At 41.8% G+C, this 23,426-nt stretch overlaps 1 protein-coding gene across 5 annotated transcripts in view; it reads left to right on the top strand.

The window, feature by feature from the left end:
* Nucleotides 1–23,426, top strand: part of DIP2C (DIP2 acetate--CoA ligase C (putative)) — a 413,428-nt gene that overhangs the window by 215,906 nt on the left and 174,096 nt on the right. The window lies entirely within an intron of this gene.

Below are 23,426 nucleotides of genomic sequence, written 5' to 3'. Positions count from 1 at the left end.
GTCTGCTATTTAGAAATTAGTGACAATTGAACAGTAATCTCCCGGGAGACAAATTTTGCAGTTTGGTTTTTATTATCTCAGTTCCTAGTATAATTTTTCATTTTAACCTCAGGATTTGTTTTTCAAAACAGTAGTTTTCAAAAAAGAAAATTCTTAAACTTTTCTATGTTCTCTGTTATTTCTTTTGTGTTTTATGGTGCTGTGTCTTAGTAATTCCGTTCTGTTGGAGCCATCACCTGGGTTTGGCTGGCTTGCATTTCTTTCATTAATTTAGCATCAGGAAACTTGCACAGTGATGAATTTTTTAATTATGTTTTGAGAGATTTTTTTCCTGACACCTACATTCCAGTTGCTTTTTCCTGCTTCCCTCACTACAGTTTTTAAGGAAAATTGTCAGTAAGTGTCATTGTTCAGGCCACATGTGGATTGCTAATGACAGCAGTCAAAAGATCATGTTTCTGCTTTACTTTCTATTCAGCAGAGCACTTTGACAGGCTCTGTCTCCTGTGGTTTTTGTAACCAACAGGTGACTTACTTATTGTGCCTTCATGTTGCAGACAAGGAATCCGAGGATACGGCACGAGGCAGCTCAGGCAGTTCACCCTAGGGCTGGGCTGGTCGACCACATAAGGCTCTCGGTTCTGTTTTCACGCCTCCTCCCAGTAGTGGGGGTGACAGGACGAACCCTCACCCCCCACCCTTTCCTGTACGGAGCTGTCTCCCTGACATCTTGGCTGTGCTCCTTCCCAGGAGGGAGGAAGAGGTAGGGCAGGTCTTAGGGTATCACTGGTCATCATCTGCGGAAGAAGAGTGGGCTTGAAAGGCAGCCAATGCTGAGGGCTGCCCCTTTGCCACACACCCCAGGACGCCTGGATGTGGGGACAGTGTGGGGATGGAATGAAGCGGGAGCTGGTTCTCAACCCCACCTTCTGTTTTCCAGAGGTGTGTGAACAGCCAGCATGTGTCAGGAACCCATCCTCATTCTGGTGACCAGGCCTCTTTCAGATAGCCGGGGGGGTGGAGGCAGGCACACACGGGCTGTCAGCTTTCTATGAAATGCTTCAGCTACCTCACTGTCTTAATGCTACTACGTTAGTATTGTACGTGTGTATACAATACAAGTCATGCGTACAGTAAACACAAGTAGGTTCACATAAACATACACATGGTCACATATAGGGGAGACTCACAGGTATAGACACCCACGTAGACACAGTCACATATACAGTAGACACACAAGTACTGACACATATAGATGCATACAAAGTCACACGTACATACAGTGGACACAGGTACATACATAGACACACACTCATACACACACCAATGTACATATAACCCCACAAAGTAAATATGTATGTAGATACACGTGTAAACACAGATGCATGTAGACACATAGGTATGCAGCACACATGTAGACCCACAAACGTAAACACATAGGTACACACATAGATACACACAGGTGCATATGTAGACCCATAGACACACATGTGTAGGCACATGTGTAGATCTGTACACAGACACACACATGTAGACGCATGTGGACACCGACACGCACAGACACATGCGGATGTGTAGACATGTACATGTAGACACACGTTTACTATCACCGGTATCTTCAGTTCTCACAGACTAGTTAAGTGTTCTTTTTTCCATCTTGTAGATGAGAAACTAGAAGTTCAGGGGGGTATGTGATTGTTAATGATAGCCCAGTGAATAGCTCATCAAAACGGTGCAAGTGTAGCTTTGTCTGGTCTGTTATCTGGCTTCTTACCACATAGAAGACTGCAACTTGTTCTCCAGGCTCTAACTTTCTGTGTTAAATTTTTTTTTAATTGGAAATTAAGACATAGCACAGCCTATTTCCTGTGTTACCTCTGTTTCCTAATGAGGAGGGGTGGGGATGATAACCCTAAGTTTACCTGGCATTTGCTAAGGTATATTTTGCTAATCCTCCTGGCTATTGTAGGAGACAGGCAAGGTGCTGCTTGCCTCATTGTTTTTCTTTTCAAAGAGAAAAGAAAACCTCTGTCATTGAGAGAGGTTGACAAAGTAGGAAACGGTGCTGCCTTGGCCTCAGGTGCATTTCCGTGAGCCTGTGTAGGGAGAGTGGAGTAGATGTGGGAGGGAAGCGTGGGTGGAGGGTGGTAGTGGAGGAGACTGCACCTGTCTCCATCCGGGCCACCTGGAGCCCTCCTTCGGAATCTCTGCTCACATCAGACAGCATCACCATGAGGTGGTGTAACACCTGCTGTGCTTGGTGTCTGCCCTTTCCAGTTAGAACCCAGACTCGGGAATGAGCTCAGAGCTCAGCTTGCTTTGGGCAAAGGAGCTCACAGTCCAAGGGAAGAGCTGGACCAGTGACCTAGTGTTAGCTGGTGACACTCCTCTGCTCTGTATTCCTGTAGCTTCCGTCGGTCTGAGAGTAAGATTCGCATCTACTGTGTGTGTGGTCTGGGTTCCCGTTATTCCCTGGTCTTTCATATCATCCTCTTCCCACAGCTCTGCTGGTTTCTGGATGTTTCTTGAGCACCTGATTGCTATGGGGCCTTTCACTCCCTGCTCCTGCTGCCTAGAATGTCCTCTCATGTATATACATTGCTTGTTACCTTTCCATCAGATCTGTGCTCAAGGGTTACTGCTTTTGTGAGGCATTCCCTGACCACCCTGTTAAAATGGTAAGACGCGGTATCACCTTGTGTGTAGTCCCTACCCTTCCCCTCCTGATTTCATGTGTGTCCATTGAGTTACCAACCCCAGCACTATCAGCCATCTGTCTTCCTGCCTACCTGCCTGTCATCTGTCCATCTATCTGTCATTTTGCTACCTATGTTAGTAATCTGTATACCAATTTATCCACCTGTCTGTGTACCGTGGGAATGTAAGGCTCACAAAGACCGGGGTCTTTTTTGTTTGTTCATGTATGGCAAGCATTGAAAATGGTGCCTAGTTAATAGTACTGGAAGGAAGGAAGGTGAAGGAGCATAGCACATTTGGGGAAAAGCAAGAAGTTAGGTGGGATGGCCAGATTTTAAGATCTGTTGTGTACTGTGCCTGAGAACTTAGACATTATATTGAAGATGACAGGGTACTCCTTGAAGATTTTATGCAAAGGCACAAGAGGAGAGGATTTAGGGTTTGGGAAGGACTTTGGCAGCTTTATGGCCTGTGGATTGCATGTAGAGGAATTGGAAAAACTCTGAGATTGATGCATGTTTAGGAGAGGCATCCATGCCAGTGAGATCTGACATCTGTTTAGAAGGTGACAGCAACAGGACCTTGAGGCTGGGTCAGCATGGGGGCACGTGAGGTGGGAATTCCTGGTGACTGGTGCCCTCCAGCTGTGTGGGTGATGGTCTCCAGTTCTGCTTTAGAGGATTAAGGTTTTTGTAAGTTAAAGATGGTGGGATTTGTCCTGCTGTTCACTTACTGTGTAAAGAATACTATGAAAATGTTATTCCTTATAGACTTCTAATTTTTTAAAATTCATACTACTGTCAATTTTGAATAAATAATAACTGCTTAATTTACATATAGGGGAAACCTATCCAGAAGCTCTTCGCATGTGCTTGTGAATCTCAGCGGGGTTTCATCAGGACTGTCATCTCCTATGACCCACACAGAGCACCTCCCCAGTGTCTCGTGGTGGCCACCCTGGAGGAGTGCTCGTGAGGGCTCGTGGGTCACGATTCAGCCCATTTGATGGTCTCACTCATGACCTTATTCTCTGCTATTTCCTGTTGTTGAAATAGACTAGTCATGAGTTTTCTTAATTTAGACATTTCACTAATACACTGTAAGTTACTTTCTCTTACAGTATATATTCACATATCATTTTTTAAAATATGATGTGAAACTTTAAGAGCTTATTGTGGTCTATGGCCAATGTACAGGTGTCAGGATTTTCTGGTTTGTTTTTTCCTGAGCCAGCTTGGAAGATTTAAGAGACTCAAAAGAAAAAGTTTTGTGGCCCTCAGGAGATTTTGTTTTCTAAAATTCTTAGACCACTCAGCTTGCAGCAGAGGTACTTTGGATGCTTTAGTGATCAAATGACGTCAACCAAGAAGTAATTCTATTATCTCATTGATAATTGCCCTAATTAACACTCAATCCAGTCAACCACATAGCCTCAAATTTAATCTCTCTTGGCTATACTTTTCCATTTCATTCCCAAACCCATGGTCTTCCATTGTAATGAAGTCCTACTGGAATTCTTTATAGTAGTGTGTACCTCTCCTCTTTTTAAAATAACTTTATTTGGAAACTTAAATTTGATTTGGAAAGTGAATGAATGCATGAATGAACAAACAGGCATTTCCTGAGTACCTAGAAAATGTCAAACTCTGTATTAGGAACTGTTACTTTTACTGAATAAGTCTTGGTTGGAGCTTAAAGGGAGTTTAGCTGTTTTTTTACACCCTTTTCCCCCAACCCGGAGTCCTAGAAAAAACTTGAAGATTTGTGTTGTTTCTGTTCCTCCCAGGACCAGCTAGGATACATTAAAATAAACATGGAGCATACAGTTTCCTACTATGGTATGTTTAAAATGACGGTTTTGTCTCTTGGTGAGCTGACACACAGCTTTAAAAAGCACATCCCAGTTCACATGTGTGCATGGACCAGAGAGGTTGCCTTCCAGGGGCCCGACACTCACTCCGGGTGGAACACCACAGAGCCCTGTCTCCCTCCTGCGCAGCAGACCGAGACAGGTCCAGGGACCCAGGGGGACCCCCACCCTCCAGGGACATCTGTGAGGTCAGACTGTTGCCAGAGTAACACTGTCACGTGATCTGCTGTGTCCACACCCATCCCCTCCTGGTCGTACGCGGGTTGTCCTGAGGCTGCTGGACACGTGCCGCGTTCTGACGGTGCAGATGGTGATTGCGAAATCTCACATTTTAAAAAGTTTTTCAGTTTACTTTCTAATACAGTAAACATCAAGACGTCAGTCCTATAAACAAAAGCTTTTAAAATGTTCTCGCCCCTTTTTAACAGTTTAAAAAACGTCCTTTGGGTCTAAGAGTTTGAGAACCACTGCTATGTGGTAAAAATGAAATCGCTCTTTCAAACTTGAGAGATGATATGAGCCACAAACTTCCACGCGCGAACCCCTTCCCGAGGCTGGCTGTGCGCTGCTGACGGTTTGCAGTCTGACTTACTCCAGTGTTCAGCTGCTGGTGTCCTGGCCCCCGTTCAACACGTGTGCAGACGGTTTCGCGTGCTGCGCTTTTGCTGTGCACTGTCGGTGAGCCAAGAATACAGAACACACTGTATTTGCTTCCACAGAGTGTGTTTGCCCCGTAGTGAGTCCTTCCTTGACATTACAGTTTAATTTCCTACATGGAGAAGGTCTTCCTTCTCTAGTCAGCTTGAATTCACTGATTTTAACATGCTTCCTGACTCTGAGATCCGATTCTGTCTGAAATAAGTTTTTTCATTATTTAGTATACGTCAGAACATATTTTGCACAGCAGAGTAAGAGTAGAAGGCACTAAATCAGACCGCATACCTGGTTCAGTATTCCCCGTGAAAGACAGGCCCAGCTGTGTCCAGCTGCACCACACAGTGTGGTAGCCAGCACCCACATGGGACCTCTTACATTTAAGTTAATTAAAATTAAAATTCTGTTCTGCTTCGCCAGCCGTATTTAAGACCAGCGGCTGCTGCACTGGGCAGTGCAGGCGTAGAAAACTGCCACAGCAGAAGGTGTCATCCCACGGAGCCACGCTAGAACCACGGCTGTGAGAGACTTGGAAGATGGAAGATGTGGTTGAAGACAGACCATAAAGGCCTATTTGTCCAAAACCAATGAAAACGAACTCATTTTTGATGTCTGGGCCTAGTCATTTTAACAGAAAATGACAGTCAGATGTGCATGTTGGAAATGTCCGTGTGTAGCAGGTAGTGTGGGATAGGTTGGTTGAATTGGGGTGGGTTCCTGTCTGAAAGCAGGGAGACGTTAAGAGGCTATTATATTTCAGGTGAAAGAATAGTCAAACTTTGTCGGGTACAGCGAAGTGTTACCTAGAAAGTGATAGCCTAAAAGATTTACATTAGGTAATATGAAATCCTGGAAAGTGAAGAAATAAGGATTTAACTTAAGTTGGAAAAGGAAGATTGAGTAAGTCCCGGAGAAATGAGAAATAACAGAGTAAAATGGAGTAGAGGAGATAGTTTCGGCTTCCATGACAGCATGCACACTTCACATGGGTCTGTACAAGAAAGAAGCTTAGCAAATGGAAAACCAGCACCCCCTGTTTGGTCTGTCAGCAGAATGAAGTCACAGGGAAAACTAGGGGTGGGCCTTGGAAGCAGAGAGATGGGCAACCTGGAAAGAATGGAAGGGCAATGCCAGAAGTCAGAGACAACTGTAACAGAGATGATGAATGGGCTCATCAGTAGACCGCAAGTGGCGGGGTCAGAAATTCAGATCTACATAAAGGAGGAATGTTAGAGAAGGGTTACGTGAAGATGAAATAGAATCTGTTATTTTTACAAATCTTACAGATTAAGGTCTGTTCAGAGTAATAATAGGAACAATGTACTGGGTGCAAGTGCATGAGTGACATGAATGGTAGTGATGTTATAGGGGGCAGGAGGGAGGAATTGAGAGTACTCTGTTATAAAACATCTGTACTACCCTTGAAGTCTTATAAAAGCGGACTTGGGTTATTTATAAATGCATACTGTGAATTTAAGGGCAACTACGTAATAAAGTAAAAAAAAAAAAAAAAAAAATATAATTGATGTGCCCAGAGAGGAGTAAAAGTCAGATCATAGACAACATTCAGTTAAAACTGGAAAGGGCAGAAAAAGAGTAGAAGACAAAGAATAAGTGCAATAAATAGGTAAGAGTAACTACCTGTTAAACAGTAACCCAAACATACAAATCACTTTAAATGTCATTGACCTGCCTGCTCCACTTACACCTTCAGAGTAGACAAACCCACTGTATGTGGTCTATGAGAAATGCCCTTTAAATATAAAGACCTAGGTTGAAAGTGAAGACATGGAGAAAGATACACCATGCTAACTGATATTTTTTTAATATTTGTTTATTTTTGAGAGTACGAGTGGGGGAGGGGCAGAGAGAGAGAGGGAGACAAGGAATCCGAAGCAGGCTCCAGGCTCTGAGCTGTCAGCACAGAGCCCGACGTGGGGCTCAAACTCACGAGACGTGAGATCGTGACCTGAGCCGAAGTCGGACACCCAACCGACTGAGCAACCCAGGTGTGCTCCGCATGCTAACACTAATTTTTTAAAAAGTTGGAATAGCTACATTTTCTTATGGAGCCGACTTAAGAGCAAGAAAAGTTATCAGGCATTACATGTGATAAAGAAGTTGATTCTCTAAGAAGACATAGTTCTTAATGTATACCTGCCTTACTAAAATATCCGATACATGAGGCAGGAACCGTAAGTCTGCAGGCCTAAATAGACAAACCCACTACAGTGAAGACTTCAGCATCTGTGTATCCGGGTGGACAGACCCAACGGGCAGCAGCTCAGTGAGGACATGTTGAACTGAAGAGTTCAGTGGGATCAGCTGCATTTGATCGACGTTTGGAGTGTGTTCCGTGCAGCAACAGCAGAGTACGCCTCCCCAAGCTCACGCGGAACAGTCACCAAAACAGACCACGTTCTGGGCCGTACAACACACCTCAAGTGGAAGGGAACAGGAATGAAAATATTCTCTCAGACCACAGTGGACTTATCCTAAAAATTTCTGACCCATAACCGGAGAACTCCCACTTTCTTGGAGAGTAGACAGCACTTTTCTGAATAATACACAGATCAAAGAAGCCTAAGAAATTTGTAAAATACTTCGAACTAAAAAAGAGAAAATAAAGGTGATCAAAATTTGCGGGATGCAACAAAACTCATGATCTCACAGTCCGCGAGTTCGAGCCCCACGTCGGGCTCTGTGCTGACAGGTCGGAGCCTGGAGCCTGCTTCGGATTCTGTGTCTCCCTCTCTCTCTGCCCCTCCCCCGCTCATGCTCTGTCTCTCTCTGTCTCAGAAATAAACATTAAAAAAAAAAAGAAAAATAGTAAAACTTAAGAGATAATGCAATTGAAAAGCAAAAATCAAAGAAGACAAAAACTGGTTCTTTGAAAAGATCAATAAAAATAAACTAGGTTAACTAAAAAGAACTAGAGAAGATAAAAATTACTAATACCAGAAATGAAAAACTGATTATTACTACTTATAGTAGGAATAAAGGACAATAAAGGATGATGAAGGAATATTATGAGCAACCCTATGTCCACAGATTTGATTATGTAGGTGAAATGGACCCATTCCTTGAAATACACAATCTGTCAACAGTCACACGAGAAGAAATGGACAATCTGAATAAGGCTGTGTCTATTTAAAAAATCAGTAATTAATTTCCAAAGCAAAGCACCAGGCTCAGATGGGTTACTAGTGAGTTCTACCAAACATCTAAGGAAGAGATTGTATCCATTTTTACATTCAGTTCCTGTAGATAAAAGTAGAGGGAATGCTTCCTTATTGTTCTGTGAGACCAGCATTTAACCTGATACCAAAAACTGTAACAAAAGCATTACAAGAAAGGGAAACTACAGGTTAGTATCTCTCCTGGAAAGGAAAACTGCAGGCTGTCTCCCATGAATATATAAATTTCTGCAACAAAATACCAAATAAAATGCAATAATGTATAAAAACTATATACCATTACCAAGTGGGATTTATTCCAGGTATGCAAGGCTGATTTATTAATGTTTGGAAATAAATTAATGTAATTCATCACATCAGCAAACTAAGGACAACAACCTATATGACTCTACCAATAGATACAGAAAAAGCATTTCACAAAATCTAACAACCGTTCATGATTAAAAACTCCCTGCAGACTAGGAACTCAGGGGAACCTCCTCAATTTGATAAAGAACATCTAAAAAAAAATTACAGTTAACATCATACTAAGTGATTTACCACCAAGTCAGGAGCAAGGCAAGGATGTCCCCTCTCGCTGTTCCTTTTCAATATTGTCCTGGAAGTCCTAGCTAATGCCAATAGGACAGTAAAAGGGAATCAAAAGTATATCCCAAGAATCAAGAATAAATCTGGAAGTAATAAGTGATTATAACAAAGTTGCAGGATATAAGGTTAACATACAGAAACCAATCGCTTTCTTATATATCAGCAACAAATAATCGGAATTTGAAATTCAAAGGCAATGTCATTTACATCAGCCCCCCCAAAATAAAATACTTGGATGGAATTTAAAAATGTACGGGGCCTATATGAGGAAAATGATAGAAGTGATAAAAGAAATCCTAACTAAATAAACGGAGAGAGATTCCATGTACGTGGATAGGAAGATTCAGTATTATCAAGATGTCAGTTCTTCCCAATTTGATGCATAGATTCAGTACAGTTCTGGCCAAAATCCCAGCAAGTTATTTTGTGAATATCAACAAGTCAGTTCTAAAGTTTACATGGAAAGGCAGAAGACCCTAAATAATAGTCAACAACAACAAAGAAGAACAAAGTTGAGGACTGATGTTAATTGACTTCAAGACTTACTATAAAATTAGTGATAGTACAGATAGAGGTATTGGTGTAATAATAGACATATAAATCAATGTATCATAATAGATAGCCCAGAACAGACGCACACGAATATGGTCAATATTTGACAAAGACACAAAGACAATTCAGTAGAGAAATGATAGTCTTTTCAACACATACCATTGGAAAATTAACTCAGAATGCATCACAGACCCAAATAAAACCAACAACTATAAAATTGTTGGAATATAGGGGAAATATATATATATTATATGTATATATAATATATGAAAAATGTATATATAATATAAAAATATAAACCTTGGGTTTGGTGATGACTTTTTAAGTACAATGCCAAAAGCATAATCTCCGAGAGACAAAAAAATTTGATAAGTTAGGCTTCAATAAAATTAGAGATTTCTGCCTTGCAAAAGACAGAATGAAAAGGCAAACCATAGACTGGGAGAAAAATCTTTGCAAAACACATTTCTGATAAAAAAAAAAAAAAAAAAAACAACAAACCCTGGTGTCTAGGATATACGAGAAACTTTTCAGACCCTGAGTAGGAAAACAACCCATTAAGAAGTGGGGGAAAAATCTGAACTGACACCTTACCAAAGAAGGCATACGGATGGCAAATACACAAAAGAAAAGATGCTGAGTGTCATTTATCATTAGAGAATTGCAAATTAATCATGAGATACCACTATTAGAATGACAAAAATCCAGGACCCTGACAACATCAAATGCAGGCAAGGATGTGAAGCCACAGGAACTCTCATTACTGCTGGGAATGTGGACTGGTACAGCCACTTAGGAATAACGTTTCCTAGTTTCTTACAAAACAGAACCTACCAGTACCATATGATCTAGCAATCATATTCCTTGGTATTTACCCAAATGTGTTGGAAATAAATCCATACAGAAATTTGCATATGAATGTTTATAGCAGCTTTATTCATTCATTGCCTAAACTTAAAAGCACCAAGATGTCCTTTAACAAATGAATGGATCAGGGTGCCTGGGTGGCTCAGTCGGTTAAGATTCCGACTTCGGTTCAGGTCATGATCTCACGGTTTGTGGGTTCGAGCCCTGCGTCAGGCTCTGTGCTAACGGCTTGGAGACTGGAGCCTGTTTTGGATTCTGTGTCTCCCTTTCTCTCTGCCCCCTACCCTGCTCATACTCTGTCTCTCTCCCTCTCAAAAATAAACAGTAAAAAAATAAAAATAAAAAATAAAAACAGTGCATGACTGGAGGGGCACCTGGGTGGCTCAGTCAGTTGAGCGTCCGACTTTGGCTCAGGTCATGATCTCACAGTCTGTGAGTTTGAGCCCCGCGTCGGGCTCTGTGCTGATGGCTCGGAGCCTGGAGCCTGCTTCAGATTCTGTGCCTACCTCTCTGCCCCTCCCCTGCTCATGCTCACTCTCTGTCTCAAGAATAAATAAAAACATTAAAAAAAAGTTAAAAATTAAAACCCAGATGAATGGATAAATATATTGTGGTAATCCATTAGCATAGAATAGTGCTAAAATGAAATTATCAAGCCTTGAAAAGACATGAAGAAACTGTAAATGCATGTTACAAAATATAAGAAGCCAATTTGAAAAGACTCTATGGTGCCAAATACATGACATTCTGGAAAAGACAGAACTGTGGAGTCAGCAAAAAGATCAGTTTCCAGGTGCTTGGGAAGGAAGGGATGAACAGGTAGAGCACAGAGGATTTTTAGGCAGTGAATCTATTCAATATGGCACTGTGACTGTGTATTCATGTCCTTCTGCATTCATCAAAACACAAAGAATGTACAGCACCAAGATTGAACCCTAACGTAAACTATGGACTTTAGTTAATAACGTACCAATATTGTCTCATTAGTTGTACTAAAGTAATACATCAGTGTAGGGGGGTAAGTGTGTGCAGAGGTGAGGGGGATAATTGGAACATGTTGTACTTCCAACTCAGTTTTTCCCTAAATCTAAAATTTCCCTAAAAATAAAAATCTGTTAAAAAAAAAAAATGAAAGGATAATGATAACATTTAGAGGATCAACAAAGATGAAAGTTATTTTTGGAAAATACTAATAATGTTGGAGAATCTGCAGTCAGAAATATGAAACAAGACAAGTGAATGGTATAAGGAATTAAAAATGGGACATGTTACTACAGATATATTGGAGAAAACAAGATAATTAGAATAGTGTAACTATAGGACAGTAAGTTTGAAACTTAAATGGACAAATTCCTAATATAAAATCTTATGAAGAAGTGGAAACCTTGAGTAGTCCCATGGCCATAACTAAAAGGAAAGAGTATCTAGAAACTTTTTCACAAAGAACACAGCAGGCTCAGAAGGCTTTGTATTTAAGTTATATCCCACTATCAAGCAATTAACCAGTCTGATTCTCTGTAGTTTTAGAGAGTGGAAAGAGGAGAGAAGGACCCTTCCCAGTTCATTCTAGGACAGAATAATGTGTCAATAATGGATGCTGACAGTGATGGGAAAGGAAAATTGGACGATGTTATCTACATAAAAATTCCAAAGTAATATCCAGGCTTTAGAAATAATGAGTGTTTAGCAAATGGATCAATATACCCTGAACAAACAAAAATCCTATGTCTACATACTTAAGTGTCAAAATGTGATTTAAAAAGTTGTATGTACAGGGACATCTGGGTGGCTCATTTGGTTAAGTGTCCCACTTCAGGTCATGATCTCATGGTTTGTGAGTTCGAGCCCCACATCAGGCTCTGTGCTGACAGCTCAGAGCATGGAACCTGCTTCAGATTCTGTTGTCTCTCTCTCTTTCTCCCCTCCCCACTCTCTTCCCCCCCCCCCCCACTCATGCTCTGTCTCAAAAATGAATAACATTAAACAATTTTTTTTAGTTGTACGTACAGTAGATTTTAAAATGTAAAAATTAACGGTGCCTGGGTGGCTCAGTCAGTTGAGTGTCCCACTCTTAATTTTGGCTCAGGTCATTCTCTCTCTCTCTCTCTCTCTCTCCCTCCCCCCCCCCCCCACTTTGCCCATGTGCTCTCTCTAAAAAGAAAAAAAGTTAAAATTAAATGGAGCTTTTAATTCTGTTGAATATTTCTGTTGTTTCCTGGTGATCTTGTTTCTTAGTTTTCTTAAAAATTTTTCCCAATAAGTAATACGAAGATTCCATAAACTAAAAAACAAAAAGCAGCTTATAAAGAACCTAATGAAAATTGAAACAGAAGATGTGTAAGACTTCTATGGTGAAAATTATAAAATCGTATATAAAAGTGGTGAAAGAAGCTAAATGAATGGGTGCCCTGCTCTAAGGGCCCAGGAGTCGTGATCCTGTATAGGTGTCAGCTCTCCTGTATTCAGTTCTAATAAAGATTCCCACAGGGTCCTCTACAGAGACAAACTGGCTGGAATTTATGTGTGAAGCGGAGGGCCAGGGACAGGCAAGAGGTAATAAGGACAGATGAGCCATGGTGGATGTGCTGGATGGGTCTCCGCATTTTGCTGATAGAAGGAAGCCAGATACAAAGACTAATCGTGCACAGTTCCGTGTCTTGAAATTCTAGAAAATGCAGAACAGTAGCAATGCCTGGCACGCATCGGTGTTCGACCAGGGCCTCTAGCACACGGCAACACTTGGTGTTTGCTCCAAGTAGTCCTGGTCCTGACAGTCCGCATTTATTCGAGCACTTGCTTCGTACCACACACTGCTTTAAGTGCTTTTTATGGGACTCATGGAATCTATCACACGATTCCAGAGTGTCACTGCCTCGTTTTGTATGAACAAGGTTATTGGCCTTTGTTTTCCTGCTAACTTTTGGTGTCTTTCCTGGGTAGTTTATAGCTGTTATAAAGTTTTATCTCCCGTGCCATTCACTAAGGACAAAAGCATTAGTTCAAAGTGCTAAACATGGGGATGAGTTTATAATGAATAAAGAGAATTTATGTCTAGAGCAGAGCCTAGCACAGTGAAAGCACTTGGTACATGTTCACTTACTGGCTGAATAGTGACATTGTTCTTTCTTCCTTGGAAACGGTTCTGCAGACAAAAGTGCAAGCAGTGACCCAGGAGAGTTTCAATGAATAATTGTTGAATGGGCAGCTGTTGGACCAGAGCCCCCTTCCACGAGCCGTCCGTTCCCACCCCATGTGTTCTGGGACTTCCTATCTTCACGGAGCTGAAGCTCAGGGAGAGGAGGAGTGGACGTGCCCCGGGGATGACCCTTCCTGCTGCTCTGGTGGACACCCTCGCTGGAAACGCACTCTGCCTACCGTCCCCATGTTCTTGCTTTCACTCTTCATTTTCACTCAGTGTGCCGCACCTCTGCCTCTGGGCGCGCGTTCTACCCAAAGAACAAATAGGGCAGCCGTGAAAGAGATGCGCTGGGACGGCTGCTGGCTGCGAGGACAGGGTAGCAGGACAGTGGTCAGAGTACAGGCAAGCTTGCCCCTCTTGGCTCTCGGCGCAGGTTTGGTATCTCCAGTGCTTGGCTGTCCTCCCTCGGGCTGACGTTAATCCTGAGCAGTGGCGGGTTGAGACATGAGGGCGTGGCACAGGTGTCACCCTTACTGCGGGCCACGCTCTGCCCTGAGGCTTTCGGGACCCTGACTCATTCGTTCTCCGAGCCACCCCTGTACGTAGGTGCACATAGGGAAACTGAGGCATGGATGGGTAAATAACGTGCCCACACTCCTCTAGAGGAATCCAGGTAGTCAGGTTCTGGAACCATGGCCTTCACTGCCCCGTTTTTGTGAAACAGCATTGTTGCAGAGGCTTTCTCGTGGCTTAATTCGCTGTTGGTGTGAAGTTGGGCAGCCGTGCCCTCAGTGCCCACATGCGTGTTACTGACGGTAGGACACTGACGACTCCGTGACCGGTGGGAGCTCCAGGGGATGGGCAGTGGTTTTCAGCTTCAGCACGGAGAAGTGAGGGGGCCACATGTCGGTTTTTCTTAAGATTTAAACTCCCAGGTGTACATAGATATGCCCTCCCTCTGAGGGGTAAAGGTGTTCTGATCGCTTGTACTGTTATTTTCCAAATACCCCGTTGTTCGCCATATTGCAAGATAGGACTTTCTTCTAGGCAAACAAATGGGCTACTTACTGCAGGAAACCAAAGGGCAAGTGGAATTTTCTGTGTGAGATGTTCCTGTTCAAGGATCTCCCTGAAACTTTGGAAGAGGCTTTTCTCTTGTGAAGAGAAGGCCCTGTGACCTTCGAGAGCATTCTAGCAGCTGCAGGGAGAGCGGGTACTGTCCGCAGGCCACGTGCAGGGTGGGCGCAGGGAGCCTGTATTCGTGCCTGTGTCTCTTCCTGCTGTCTGTCGCAGGGCCCTGTGACATGTGGCTTGCAGAAACGCCAGTACTGTGACAGTGCTGCTTTGAGAATTCACGCTCTTGGTGTGCAGGGACGAGGTGGAAACCACCAGCGGTCAGCAAGCTATTACCGACTTGGAATCCCAAACTGAAATCGTGTTCGCCTTACGTGAGATGACAGAGTGCCACTTCCTGGCCTCTCTGCGAGCAGCCTGGAGTATCTTTGACCTGTTTTGGGTACCCGTCTCCTTTGATCCTTAGAAATTGTAGAAGATAACGTTCTCTGACCTGTGGAAGTAAGAGTACGGCTCTAGAGCCAGATGGTTTTCTCCTGGTGCGCGTTCTGATCTCTTGGTGCCTGTATTTGGGCCCCTCACTGGGGCTGAGCTCGCCCAGTGTGGTCCGCTGTTGTCGCTGCTGCCTGCTACACTCTTCACTCCGGCTGTTGCTCACTTGTACCTGGCACGTCCCACCGCCCGGGCCAACGCCTCGTGTCTGAATCACGTGGCTGGGTGAAAACGATGTCCAGGGCCTTTGTGGTGAAGGTTCAGCAACACTCGATTGAAGGCTGTAATGGATCTCCTGCGCGTCGTAGCTGCCGGACTTCGTAGTCTCGCTTTAGGAGATGTTGGGCTTTCAGGGGGCGATTGGTTGTGTAGCCACCTACCTACCTACCTACCTGTATTTTTCTAAAAGGTTTTAGTTTTGTGAGCTCTCGTAAGATTGGTCTGGGTTTTAGGCTAAGAACTATGAACTTACTCTCAGCAAATACCCCTCTCCCATCTTCTGTGCACCTAGTGTGCCCCTGTCCTGTGTCCAAGGGCCCTCGGAACTGCCCAGGGCTTCCCAGAGGTGCCCACTGGTGCTGGCCCACAAAGGAGGAGGACTTGTCCCTTGTCTTCTGTGAGGACCCCAGCCCCATGGAGGGAAAAGGGAGAAGGAAGGTCAGGAGGCCCCCGAGAGGCACGGTGACGTGGGTCAGTCTGTCCCCCACAACTCACTGTATTTCAAAACATTTTTCCAAAAAGACCTGGTCACTCTGTGGAGGGTTAGCAGTTGAGCATCTGAGTTAGCAGTCGAGGACACTAGGGGGTTAGAATGGGACAACACCTTAACACACAGAGGGAAATTTTGATCTAAAGATTTTATTCTTATAGGGCAGGGAACCCTATTTGCCATCATTACCTCACATCCTCAAGAAGCTCATCTTCAGCTACAGGGGAGCTCATGTCTTTCCACATATTGTCCTTGTTTAGTTTTGATCGGATTAGCATGCCTCTCCCAGGGGTCTGGGTGCTAACACCATGGTGCATTTTGGGAAGGGATCATCCTGTTATTTTACCTAACATTATTATTCAATACGTAGTCTGATGGAACCTTCTGAGTGCTATGGATAGATATTTTTAAGTATTTATTATGCCATTGTTTTGTCATTAAGATAACACATAGAGTTGCCTCTTTGAAAATAGTCTGAAGTTTAGTTACTCACTTGTATGTATTGTTCAGTTTTGCTGTAAACAAACAACATCTTCATGACTTACAGCAAACATTTCTTTCTTACTCCTGGTCAACTATAGGTAAACTCTTGTTTTCATTCTGGGGCATAGGCCAGAAGAGCAGCCCCTGGCTGGGCGTGCTGGTCTCTAGGTGACTAGAAATATTCTACTTTTCTATTTTCTCTCAATTTTGTGAAAAAACTTAGCAGACTCGTGTGTAGTATGAGCAATTTTTAAAAAGTCTTTTACTTTTATGGGAAAGATACACAATTTATTTTAAAAAAATTTTTTAATGTTTATTTTTGAGAGAGAGCGAGTATGAGCCAGGGAGGGGCAGAAAGAGAGGGAGAAACAGAATCTGAAGCAGGCTCTAGCCTCCGAGCTGTCAGCACAGAGCCCAACGAGGGGCTTGAACCCACGGACCGCTAGATCATGACCTGAGGCTCAGCCACCTGAGCCACCCAGGTGCCTCTATACACAGTTTATTTAAAATGTACCTGTCCATCTTCACTAAAATCATTTTATATTAAAAGTATATTTTTATTGGGTTTTCAAAGTAACGTATCCTCAAAGCAAAAAACTTAGCAAACGTCAAAAAGGATGAACAAAAATCAATACATTGTAATGTCCTTATTCTTTTTTTTTAAAAAAAAAGTGTTTATTTTGAGAGAGCATGCATGTGTGCACGAGCAGCAGAGAGTGAGAGAGATTCCCAAGCAGGCTCCACACTGTTAGCACAGAGCCCAACAGGGCTCGAACCCATGAACTGTGAGGTTGCGACCTGAGCCGAAGTCAAGAGTCGATGGCTTGAGCAGCTGCACCACCCAGGTGCCCCTATCATTTCATCATTCTTAAATGACTACTGTTAATATTTTGGTATGGTTCATTTAATTGTTTAAAAGTAAAATAACTTTAAACACAAGAATTTTAATTATATTGGCCAAATCACGGTCAGATAGGAAATGAGGAGAAAATGAAAAGCACGCCAACTTTGAGGCAAAAAGAAGACCGTATATAAAAAGCATCTAAAACTTTGTAAAACTTCTAAGACATGCTGGATATCCATTGTGGTGGTGGAGGTGGTTTTATGTTAAGCACAAGAGGTGAATTGTTTAAGCACAACTCAGGGCACTGAGGAGGGAGGTTCGTGCACTAGAGGTTGTGTGGATGTGTGTGTTCCGTTTGCATGTTGTGGGGCTTTTGGTGTCCCGTGGCAACCCCAGGTACACATTCTCTCTCTCTCTCTCGGTAGAGCAAGAGTGGGTTTCAGGGTTGTGGCTTTTGTTTTGGTTACTTTGCTAAAAATTGGGCCTTTTGGAGGAATACACTAAAGAAAGATTAGGAGGTAAATCTGAAGGAGCTTGAATTGGTCAGTTCAGTCCAGGAAGGGAGTTTTGCTAGTCGGGTGTGCATCCCTGTTCATAATGTGAGACAGAAGAAACAGGAGAGGGAGGATTTGTTGCTCTCATTGGCCACCTTCCACAGGCACCGGGCAGATGAACAGACGCCTCTCCAGGCAGCAGAACCTGGGGGACAAGATCCCTGCCCACCACCTATGAGCTCATAGGCTCTGTGCAGTAGATGCCGTCTGTTTGGCTCTCCAAACTTGATTGCACTTCCATGGAAATTTTACAAACACACTGTCAATTTCTCTAAACCCCTGCTATGGCAAAAAGAGAACAGAGTTGCCTTTTTGAAAAGGAGAATTGAATAGATCATTAAATAGAACCTATGTGTTGCACATAGGTCCACAGAGGTTGACGATTTGCCCCAAGTTAGTGTGTGTGCTGACTTCCTTAACAAACGGGAATTGCTGGTAGTGCCAGAAGCTGCCAGAAACTAAGAGTAGTGAGGCTGCATCTCCCCTTGCTCGTTGCTGATTCCAGGTGAGCGCATCCCAGGTACTTGTGAGAAGTTCATGGAGTAGCTGTTAGCTGGATTTGCACTTTGTTGACTGTTTACTAATTAGAGGAAGAAACTCTGTGTAAAAAACTGAATCACTCAAATGGATTCTTAAAATTTGTTTTCCTTAAGTTTAACTTGCAATCAGAAAACTAAAGTATTTTTCTTAAAGCGGTGAGCTGAGCTGTGGAGCCACAGTGAAGGTATGCAGCTAGCCTGCAGTTTTAGTAACTGCCTCGATGGTATAACCTAAAGTTGTCATATGAAGAATAACAACCACAAAAAAAAACATAATTTGTGCCTTTGACTTGAAATTTTGGGAGTCACTTGTTTCGACTAATTTCCTTTTAGGAAGCATATGGCCAAGTGGTGGCATTCCCTGTAAGCCTTGGGTGTTTTCAGTTGATCCTAGTATTTAAAGTTTTTTTTTTTTTAACGTTTATTTATTTTTGAGACAGACACAGAGCATGAATAGGGGAGGGGCAGAGAGAGAGGGAGACACAGAATCTGAAGCAGGCTCCAGGCTCGCAGCTGTCAGCACAGAGGCCGACGCAGGGCTCACACTCACAGACTGTTAGATCATGACCTGAGCCGAAGTCGGATGCTTAACTGACTGAGCCACCCAGGTGCCCCTGGTATTTTTTTTTTTTTAATGTCACAAATTTTTAAAAAGTCACTTTATGAAGGGTTTAGTTTAGGTAAGAGTTGTCCATTAACTCATTCTCAACTGAGTAGAGTTTTTTTTTTTTTTAATGTTTATTTAATTATTTTTGAGAGAGAAAGAGAGGGAGGGAGGAAGGGAGAAAGAGAGAGTGAGGGTGCACAAGCAGGGGAGGAGGGAGAGAGAGAATCCCAAGCAGGCTCTGCACTGTTGGCCCAGAGCTCACAAACTGTGAGATCATGACCTGAGCTGAGATCAAGAGTCAGATGCTTAACTGACTGAGCCACCCAGGTGCCCCAAGTAGGTTTGAACTTATATTTTACTTGACTTGGACAATCCTATTAAATTCTTAAGGAATGTAGGATCTGGTTCTGGAGCTGGTATGAGACCAGCCTTTTCACATATTACAATAACAATTTGACACAATATTAATAATTACTTGAACTGGAGAGCAACTCCCAAACCTTGGCTAAATATGGAGGGACCACTTGAAAGAAGGGTGTGGCGCAATGTGAGATTCTTATTTGGCTTTTGCCTTGAAGATACTCCCCGTTTGCATAGTCTGGGACTTCTAAAACCCAAGCTGAAAGCCATTGAGTTACTAGCTTAATGTGTCAGAAAAAAGAATTCGGGACTTTCAGAACAGCTGGAGATGAGGGAAAATTTTGGGAGAGAAAGAGCCACAAAGCAGGGGGCCCCCAAATCTGGGTGTAAACTCCATTCAGATTTGTGGCAAACCCTGGACTGTGGTTGCCTGTGGGGACTTGAATTCCACTCTGCATGGGTTCCAGCTGCTAGTGGTGGGGCCATAGTCTAGAACCTGAGTCTGGCCAGCTTTAATTGACTGCTGGGACAAAAATCAGTACTCAGCAGAGAACCTCATCTTCATGAAGTGTTATCCACAGGCTCCATTGTTCTACCAAAATCTTCTGGACATGTGAGGAAATAGGAAAACATGACCCATAGTCAAGAGAAAACAGTTAATAAAGCCAACTGCAGACAGGGATGTTAAAGCAGCTATTATAAGTTGTATAAGGAGTTAAAGGAAAATATATTTAAAATGAAGGAACAATAGGGAACTGAGCACGGTAATGGAAATTATGAAAGGAGCCAAATAGACATATTATCTGAAAACATACATAAAAATCGAGAACTTTGGGTGGATAGGCATAATACAGGATTGGACAGAGTGGGGTACTCAGGAAACCTGAACGTAGGTCATAAAAGTGATTCGGTCTGAGTAACAGAAAATAGATCAAAAGCACCGAAGAAAGTCCTAGTGATCTATGAGCCAGTAGACAGCCTGACACAAATATAGGTGGAGTCCCCGGAGGAGACGGGAGGAGGGGCAGACAGAATACCTGCAGAAATAATAAGAATCTCTCCAGATTTGTTGTAAACCTCAGATTTAAGAAGAGTGAACCCCAAACAGGTTGAAGACCAGGAAAAACACTCCTGGGTACATTGTGGTCAAGCCGAAGAAAACTGAAGATAAAGAGAAAATCTTGAAATCAGAACAGATTATAGGAAAGGAAACAATGATATATTGTACAGCTGACGTCCCTTTAGGGACAGTGTCATTACAAACGATGAGTTAAAACAGTGTCCACACAAAATTCTGTGACAACCAGAACACATATCTTAATGAAGCAGGAGTGCTTCCAGCTCTAGCCTGGTCACACTGGGCTCGCCGATATCCATGAGAAGGTCTAGCGCTCTCCCTCTCCCCTGTTGTTATATTTTGGGAGAGGAATCTACCCCTGAAATTTAGGAACTGACCCTGGTAAGATTGGCAGTGCTCTTCCTAAGGGCGTTCTCCAATCCTCACGTGACTAATGGCCACTGAAATCCAGTCTTTCTGGCTTAGGGCCAGCAGAGAATTGATGGTTAGCACCTGAGCTAGGACCTCAGCCTAAAGGAAAAAACAACAGATGGAATTCATACAAAAGAGTGAAGATACCAAGTTTTTGTTAACTTCATTAAAAATAACTGCTTTTCAAAACCTTTTTAGTTAGTTAGTCCCACATGTTTGTCTTTTGTTGTCTTTGCCTGAGGAGACAGATACAAAAAATGTTGCTGAGACCAATATCAGAGAGCTTACTGCCTATGTTTTGTTTTAGGAATTTTATGGTTTCAGGTCTTACATTCAAGTCTTCAACCCATTTTGAGTTGATTTTTGTGTATGTTGTGAAGAAGTGGTCCAGTTTCCGTCATTCTTTTGCATGTGGCTGTCCAGTTTTCCAAATACCATTTGTTCAAGAGACTGTCCTTTACCTATCGCATATTCTTGCCTCCATTGTTGTAGATTAATTGGCCATATATGTGTGGGTTTATTTCTGGGCTCTCTGTTCCATTGATCGGTGTATCTGTTTTCATGCCAATAACGCACCACTTTGATTACTATAGCTTTGTGGTATAGCCTGAAATCAAATACCATGAAATCTCCAGGTTTTTTCTCTTTTTCAAGATTGCTCTGATTATTCATAGTCTTTTATGGTGCCATACACATTTTAGGATTCTTTGTCTAGTTCTGTGAAAAATGCTGTGTGAAACAAAAATTATAGCATTGTGTAGTGGTAGTTATCAATGCAGTTGTAAAATATATGATAACAATAGCCCTAAAGATGGAGAGAGGTGGAATTCTATTGCAAGTTGGTTTCTTTGTTTCCCCATATTGCTTTATTTCACAGACTGGCACAATATTAACTCTAAGTAGACTGTGTTAAGGAATCATATAATAATTCCTTTATCAGCCATCAAAAAGAATATGTAAAGTTATGATAGCAATACAATGAGGGAACTAAGATGAAATACTTAAGGAAAAAACTTGATTAAGACAGAGGTATAAGGGGGGGGGGGAGAATGAAAACCCAATGAAACAAACAGAAAATAAATACCAAAAATAAGACTTAAGTGCAACTGTTAAGTATAAATGGATAAAAGTCAGTGAATTTGAGAAAGTAAAAACTCAACTGTATATTGTGAATAAGGGGTTTACTTTAAAGAGAAGGAAACAGGTTGTAATTAAAAGGTTCTTAAAATACAAAATATCAAAATTTGTGGAAAGGAACTAAGGCAATGTATAGAGGGAAATACACAGCTTTAAGTGCTTATGTCAGAAAAAAGAAAGGTCAAAATCAGTCAGTGGTCGAAGTTTCCACTTTAAGGGGCTAGAAATTGAAAAGAAAATTAAGCCAAAGTAAGTAGAAAGAAGGAAATAATAATAGTAGAAAACAATGAAATAGGAAAGAAAGAGAAGATTGTTTCTAGCAAGATCAAGGAAGAAAAAATAAATATAACCAGTATTACAAATGAGTAAATGTATGTTACAGTCCTTATAGACACTAAAAGGAAGGTAACACACACACACGCATATATTTATATTTATATATATGTGTGTGTGTATAACTTTTATATATTTATACATAACCTTTATTTGTTGAGGTATGTTCCCTCTAAACCCTCATTGTTGAGGGATTGTATTGTGAATGGATGTTGTAGTTTATCAAATGCTTTTTCTACATCTGTTGAAATGACCGTATGGTTTTTATCCTTTTTCTTGTTGATGTGATGTATCACATTGATTTTGCGAATATTGAACTACCCTTGCATCCTGGAAATAAATTCCACTTGATCATGGTGAATGATTTTTTAAATGTATCGTTTGGTTCAGTTTGCTAATGTTTTGTTGAGGATTTTTGCATCTGTGTCCATCAGAGATACTGGCCTATAGTTTTCCTTTTTTGTAGTGTATATTGTTTTGGTATTGGGGTAATGCTGGCTTCATAGCATGGGTTTGGAAGCTTTCCTTCCTCTCCCATTTTTGGGAATAGTTTGAGAAGAGTAAGTATTAACTCTTCTTTAAATGTTAGAATTCACCTTTGGAGCCATCTGGTTCTGAACTTTGGTCTATTGGGAGATTTTTGATTACTGATCAATTTTATTGCTAGTAACTAGTCTGTTCAAGTTTTTTATTTCTTCCTGATTCAGTTTTGGGAGATTGTATGTTTATAGGAATTTACCCATTCTAAGTTATCCAATTTGTTGATGTATAATTTTTTATAATAGTCTTTTATAATTCTTTGTGTTTCTTTGGTATTTATTCTTTCATTACTGATTTTATTTTTTAGTCCTCTCCCTTTTTGATAATTCTGGCTAAAGATTTATCAATTTTTTGATCCTTTCAAAGAACCAGCTCCTCATTTCATCAATCTGTTCTATTGTTTTGGTCTTGATTTCATTTATTTCTTCTCCAATATTTATTATTTCCTTCCTTTTACTGGCTTTTACGCTTAGTTCTTCTTTTTCTGGCTTCCTTAGGTTTAACGTTAGATTGTTTGAGATATTTCTTATTTCTTTACATAGGCCTGTATTGTTATAATCTTCCCTCTTAGAACAGTTTTTGCTTCATTCCAAAGAATTTGGACCATTGTGTTTTCATTTTCATTTTTCTCCATGTATTTTTTGACGACTTATTTGGTTTCTTGGTTGGCCTATTCACTGTTTAGTAGCATGTTTTTTGAC

Source organism: Panthera onca, chromosome B4 (genome assembly GCF_046562875.1).
Source record: "Panthera onca isolate mPanOnc1 chromosome B4, mPanOnc1 haplotype 2, whole genome shotgun sequence".
NCBI classification, from domain to species: Eukaryota; Metazoa; Chordata; class Mammalia; order Carnivora; family Felidae; genus Panthera; species Panthera onca.
This window is presented reverse-complemented; position numbering and strand designations above follow the sequence as displayed.